Genomic DNA, 7,149 nt, shown 5'->3' on the forward strand with positions numbered 1-7,149 from the left:
AGACGAGATCCTGTGGTCCCCAAACCGGACTCCCTCCGGCCCCTGGCTGCACCTAGAAATTCTGTCCATAAAAATAATGAACAGAACCGGTGACAAAGGGCAGCCCTGCCATAGTCCAACGTGCACTGGGAACAAGACTGACTTACTGCTGGCAATGTGAACCAAGCTCCTGCTTCGGTCGCAGAGGGACCGTACGGCCCTTAATAAAGGGCCCCGGACCTTGTACTCCCGAAGCACCCCTCCACAGGGCGCCGCAAGGGACACAGTCGAATGCCTTCTCCAGATCCACGAAACACATGTGGACTGGTTGGGCAAACTCCCATGAACCCTCCGCCACCCTGAAGAGGGTATAGAGCTGGTCTAGTGTTCCATGGCCAGGACAAAAACTGCAATGTTCCTCCTGAATCTGAGGTTCGACTATTGGTCGAATTCTCCTTTCCAGTACCCTGGCATAGACTTTCCCGGGGAGGCTGAGGGGTGTGATCCGCCTATAGTTGGAACACACCCTCTGGTCCCCCTTCTTAAAAAGTGGGACCTCCACCCCGGTCTGCCAGTCCAGAGGCACTGTCCCCAGCCGCCATGTGACATTGCAGAGGTGTGTCAGCCAAGACAGCCCTACAACATCCAGAGACTTGAGGTACTCAGGGCGGATCTCATCCACCCCCGGTGCCTTGCCACCGAGAAGCTTCTCAACTACCTCGGTGACTTCAGCTTGGGTGATGGACGAATCCACCTCCGAGCCCTCAGCCTCAGTTCAAAACCCCCTTATGAATAGAGTGAGATCAAGTACTGTGACGTCGCCCGGTATGGCGCAGCCGGGGCCCCACCCTGGAGCCAGGCCCAGGTTCGGGGCTCGAATGCGAGCGCTTGTTGGCCGGTGGATTTTGTCTTGCTCACCTCAAGAGAATGGTAAGATACATGAAAAAGCTGGGTGAATATTAAAAACCTGCCTATTTCTACTCCTCTCCCCTTACCCATCTAAGAAGCCATCGTTTATGCACACACTATATCTCCCAGGATCTTACTAAAAAGCAATTAGTCCTGTTTTACTTTCTTGTTACATGACAGTAATGATTGGCCTGGCAATAGTCAGTAGGGCGTCCGACATACAGGGTGTCGGACGATGATCTTAAGCTCCAATTAACTTTTATAACTGTTTAACAAAATGCATTTGATTTAAACCAGTTCTAATGATATGAGTCAAACTGAGCATACTTCAAAGGGGCTAGTGCTTTACTGTGATGAGTCTTAATATCGTGATACTACTTTTAAGCTCATTATAAAAATGTGTGACACCAGTCATTTCTTGCTTTTTGACAGATGATCTTCTGTACTCCACAAGGACACAACTGGACAACTGACTGCAAATATCATTCTGCATACATGATATAAAATAAAATTCCTGACCAGCATCAATTACAAAGCACCAAAAAAAAAAAAGTTAGTTGCATTTATTGCAAGGATTTGTTATAGTTTTTCCATTCATCAATATTCACAAGCATCATATTTTGATTTTGGCAGGCGCCGCCCGCATGTAACTGTCACAAAGGTCTGTGGGTTTATTTGGACTACCTAAACACTTTCAGGGCTGACTGACTGGCAGGGAAACGACCCTCTTGTTCACCGGGGTAAACTCCAACACATGGCGGGTAAGCTGGGGGGCTATAAGCAAGCCCACACCAGCCTGCTGCCTCTCACCGCGGGCAACTCCAGAGTAGTGGAGAGTCCAGCCTCTCTCGAGGAGCAAGGTTCCAGAGCCCAAGCTGTGCATGGAGGTGAGCCCGACTATCTCTAGCCGGTACCTCTCAACCTCACACACAAGCTCGGGCTCCTTTCCCACCAGTGAGGTGACATTCCATGTCCCCAGGGCTAGTCTCTGTGTCCAGAGATTGGGTCATTGGGGCCCTTGCTGTTGACTGTTGCCCAATCTACTGTGCACCAGTCCCTTACAAATCCTCTTGCAGGTGGTGGGCCCATGGGAGAACGTCCCCACGTCGCTTGTTTGGACCGCCACGGGGCCCGGCCACCAGGCACTCGCATTCAAGCCCCAACCCCAGACCTGGCTCCAGGGTGGGGCCTTGGTTGCACCATACCGGGCGACGTCACGGTCCTTGATGTAGATTTTTTCATATGGGGTTTTGAACTGCTCTTAGTCTGACCTGTCACCTAGGACCTGTTTGCCTTGGGAAACCCTACCAGGGGCATATAGCCCCCGACAACATAGCTCCTAGGATCACTTGGGTACTCAAACCCCTCCACTACAATAAGGTGGGGGTTCAAGGAGGGGTTTGTCAAGTTAAATGTTAGATAAACTGGGCTAGATAAACTTACCAAACAGAAACAGCACTTTGTATCTTAAAGTGCTGTTATAGAGATTATCACCGCCTAGATTTTGATTAAAAATAGTTTATTGTACTTTAGCATTAGGCCTCTGGGTCATCTTGCTCTGCTAAGTTTCAAGAGTGAGTTTTGTCCTTCAAGTAGTCCCAGAAATACAGGCTAGATCATGCAGCCCTACTGAGCTGGAGCTGTGTGCCACTGTGAGAGAAAGGGTGTGGGTAGACGGGCTATAACCTTTGATATGTTGGAGAAAAGTACATTGTACTTCTTTGTTGAATGGTTGCAGCTTACCAAGCTGTTTCCTGTTCCATGACTCCTTTGCTCCAGAGTTAATCTCGTCAGAAACGCCAGGTATCCACCTCAGTCCACTTTATTAAATCTTTAACTTTGCATTTAAGATTGAGTAATTTTATTTTATTTTTTTAACTCTGATACCCAACCTTAGGAAACTGAAGCTGGAGAAAAAACCTGCTGACACAGGACCAAGAGGAGGCTGCTACAGGTGTCCACACCAACCTCTGTGGTCCTGAGCGTTGAGACTCACTTGATGAGATCTTGAAGGGACTGTCAGCTGAAGCTCAGTCAGCTTTACCTGAGTCCACCTCCATCTTGGATGAGATGACAGCAGCTACTGAACTGTAACCTTTCCTCTGGAGTAGTTTTTTGTTGTTGTTGTTGTTGTTGTCACAGTGTTCCTTGACTATTTGAAAACTTTTGCTTGAATTTTGGAACGTTACCACAGAGCTGCACAAGGCTGGCTCATTTTTCTATTATTAAATGTTGGTGGAAGTATCTGGGAAGGCTTAGTGGTTAGATTAATGAGCGATTCTCCATATGCAGGAAGTTTTGCTTTATGTTCTAAACCTGTCTTGATAAGTGTAGCTGTGCCGTTTTCATAATCATCACCACCCAGATTTTAATAACTTTATTTTACTTTAGGGTTAAATTTATGAGTTGTCTTGCTCTGCCAAGTTTTCAAGGGGGAGACTCATGCTTCAGGTAGGCCTGGGGAGGGAAAGCTTTGTGTTTGTGTGCTTATTAGATTTTTTGTATGTGGGAGGCCTTATCCCGCCCCTGAAATGTATTATCACTGATGTGGGGATACATTTAGCAGTTTCATAGCTAGATGGGATTGTTGTCAGAGCTCTTTTGCACGGTGGTTGCAATACAGACCGGGAGTGTGTTTTAGGTCCATGGGAGGGAGGAAGCCTGGCAGAGACAGATGGCTCCGACTCTAAATAAGCTCTGATACATTCACTTTTGGGTGCATTTGCTTTGTTTTCTGTGAGGCGATGACTATGAAAACTATCACTCACCCCAACCGGTCGAGGCAGTACAGCTGCCCACCGAGAGTCAGGGTCTGTCGTAGGTTTCTTCCCCTAAAGGGAGTTTTTCCTCCCCACTGTCGCCAAGTGTTTGCTCAAGCGGGATTTGTTGGGGTGTTCTCTATAATGGTGATAATACTAAGGTTGAGACCTTACTTTGTAAATTTGTCCTGAGATAATGTTGTGATTTTGCGCTATACAAACTGAATAGTACAGCTTGACACCATGTAGAGGCATAAAAATTTAAACAATCATCAAAATTCAGTTAATGAAGCATCAGATATTTCTTCAGCACACCTTGTGTGAATCATAAAAATTGTAACTAAAATAAATGTGTAGTGAAAACTACAGCTGTGAAGTTGAAGCATGTGTCTGCAGACTATTTTTTGGTGGAGAAAGGACAGGGGTAGATGCTGAGGTCAGTGTTTCAGATTCCTGAGTCAAAAGTTGTTCAGGATTCTTCTCTCCAGCACCAAGGACAGTGTATCACTTTGTAAGCTTTTGCTGAAGGAAGGTGACCAAACTTCCTTCTGAAATCCAGCAGGTAAATTTTGCTTTGAAGAGAACAAACATAACATTCAATATACTGTATAACTCAAGCTACACTAACTTAAATGCAACATCTTCTGGTAAAGTCGTAGTAGTAATACATAAAGTTAGATTTACTGCACTAAACATTTTTAAAATTAGGCTGCTGCTGACTGTCGCTCCACTCCTTTGGCCATGTGTAACATTAATGACCTGTATATGAAGTTCCCAGACTCCTTCAAAAATCTGGTAGTGTGTGTCTTAGAAACAACATGCATTATGAAACTAATCATTTCTTGAAAGTTCTCTTGGTAAATTTGCTTTAAGTAGAAATACATAGTTATAAAATAGCATCTTTAACATTACACTTCCTGCTGCTTTGTCATCTGTTTACAATTGTTTTACCGCCACAATGTATTCTTGTATTTCGACATAGCCATCATAGATTAAGACATTTTAATCCTACCAGTCTGCAGAGCTTCTGGTAGTACCCCCAGGAGTCATCAAATTAATAACAGGACTGTTAGAGCTTTAAAGTAATTTTAAAATTCTGGGTGTTTTTTTTTCCTCCAGGCATTACAGCTCATGTAATCACAAGTTAATTATTAAGCCAAAAACAATGTAAAAAGCTAAAGGCAATGAAACAGAGCACTGTGACATCTTAGACCACAGAATAGCAAAATGGCATCAATTGATAAATTGAATTATAGCCTGGTGGAAAATAAACAAAATCAGTAAATGATCACTTGCACCATGTAGAGACACTCCAATTTGGCACAACCCTGATTTCCAGCTGCATAATAACCCTACGGTATCTATTTCCCAGCATGGCAACACAAAGGAATCACTCACTTACATCACCTATTTGAAAATAACCAGTTCATATAATTTAATACACTGATCCAGAAGTACGGAGTTCAAAGAGAACAGTTCCTCCAGTACAATCAGCTAAAATCCATAATTAAATCAAAGATTAGTGTAACCAATAACCCACTACAACCTTCCCATTAATTGAAGAAATTATGAAAATTACATCCTCCAAAATAATGTCCAACCTATATAAACTCAAATCAAATATAGACTCAACAATAACAATACCAAAACTCAAATGGGAAAATGATTTAGCTCTCCCCCTCAACTCCGACTTCTGGACAGAAATTTGCAATAATATCTTTTCTATGACCAGCAATGTAAATTTACAACTTATACAATACAAGACCATTTATAGGACCCATATTACAGAAAGTAAACTGTTCAAAATGGGTTTTACCGACACAGACATCTGCTCACAATGCACTCTAGATTGCATCGACAGTTACTTTCATGTTACTTGGACCTGCCAACCAGTTTATTCCCTCTGGATAGCAGTGACAGAGAAACTCTCCACCATCTTGTGCTGTAGAATCCCTCCTTCTCCATCACTTTGCTTACTCGGTAATATCATAGAACTCGACCACCTACCAATTAAATATAAAAACCCACTCCTCATTTCTCTAGCTATTGCCAAGAAAATAATCTTTCAAAATTGGAAATAAAAAAAATCACTACACATAAACCACTGGACCAACCTTCTGATAGAATACATCACATTAGAGAAAATTTGCTTTTTATGACACATGGAACCCATTTTTAACATATTTCAACTTGAATCAAATACCTGGGGCTGAGGCCACGCACATTCCCACCAACCTCTGCAAAATGTAACAAGCTGATTTTTTAATAGTACTGTTATCTTCATTATTATTGGTATTTTTTTTTTATCTACTTCCCCTCCTTTTCCCTTTCTTGCATTTCATAGACTGCATAAGTTGGAAATACCCACACTTCACACACCACAACCTCGTTAAACACTCTATATCCTCTTGTAATGTCATGTAACTGTTGTCTTGTCCCCCATGTTCGGTACTGTTTTGTTAATGTGTTACTTTGTTTCAATAAAAAAAATAATAATAATAAAATGAAAAAATTATTATTATATCATATTATATTATAAATCGAGACCTTGGCAGTTTTTCAGTTTCCCAAAGGTGGAGTAAAATTGACAGGTAAATGTATTTATTTTTCTTTAATAATAGTGCTGAAATATAACTGACATGCAGAATGGCCCCAAGAAAATTATTTGTTTCATTGTAAGCATCTGTGAGGTGTAATAAAAATTAAGTCCAACTCAATAAAACTGTGAAATAACTTTGATGGTATGGCGTGACCTGCTGACCTGGGGGCATGGCCCCTATAATATAAAACAGGTTTATGTTTGTCTGACCCAGTTCCAGGGCCTTATCAGAGCGTGTAGAGTTACCCGTATGGTATGATCTTAAACACAGAATTTAAGCCTCAAACATCACATGTAGATGTTCTGTTGATAAGGAAGATAAAGAAAGGGCTGAACAGAAGGGCAGTCTGACCTGTCCTTTAGGTTGGCCTACTACTAACTGAATTCTGAACCTTTCCATCCATGTTTTTGGGGCCTGGGGTTGAGCACAGCGCAACAAACCTCACAGAGGTTGCAGAGTTGCAGAATTCAAAACCAACACACAGTATTGTATGAAAAACCTTCTGGTGCATCTTAGCTAGATTTTGCAAGAAAAAGGTAACATGATGTTAAATATTTTCTGATTTATTGTGATAATACTCTGAATTTATTTTAAAATTAGCTTTAACTTGTATACTCGGCATTTTCACCTGTTTTACACTTTGTGTTTTGCATTATATGTTTTACTGCTTCACAGTCAGTTTTCTTTTGTGGACAGATGAATTGATTTTTATTTTATTTTATTTTAGAGACCCAGGGCATAGATATAACCTTGATAAAAAAGACTTTACATTCAGGTATATACTATGATTTGGTACCTGTACAATGTTCCTGCAGAGTATTGAACTGACACACACGGCTGATGCTTGGAGAGATACAGCAGTCCATATGTGAAATTGCTCTCTTGCCTTTTGACGCTCACAT

The sequence above is a fragment of the Monopterus albus genome, unplaced genomic scaffold (assembly GCF_001952655.1).
Source record: "Monopterus albus unplaced genomic scaffold, M_albus_1.0 scaffold6.1, whole genome shotgun sequence".
Classification (NCBI taxonomy): Eukaryota; Metazoa; Chordata; class Actinopteri; order Synbranchiformes; family Synbranchidae; genus Monopterus; species Monopterus albus.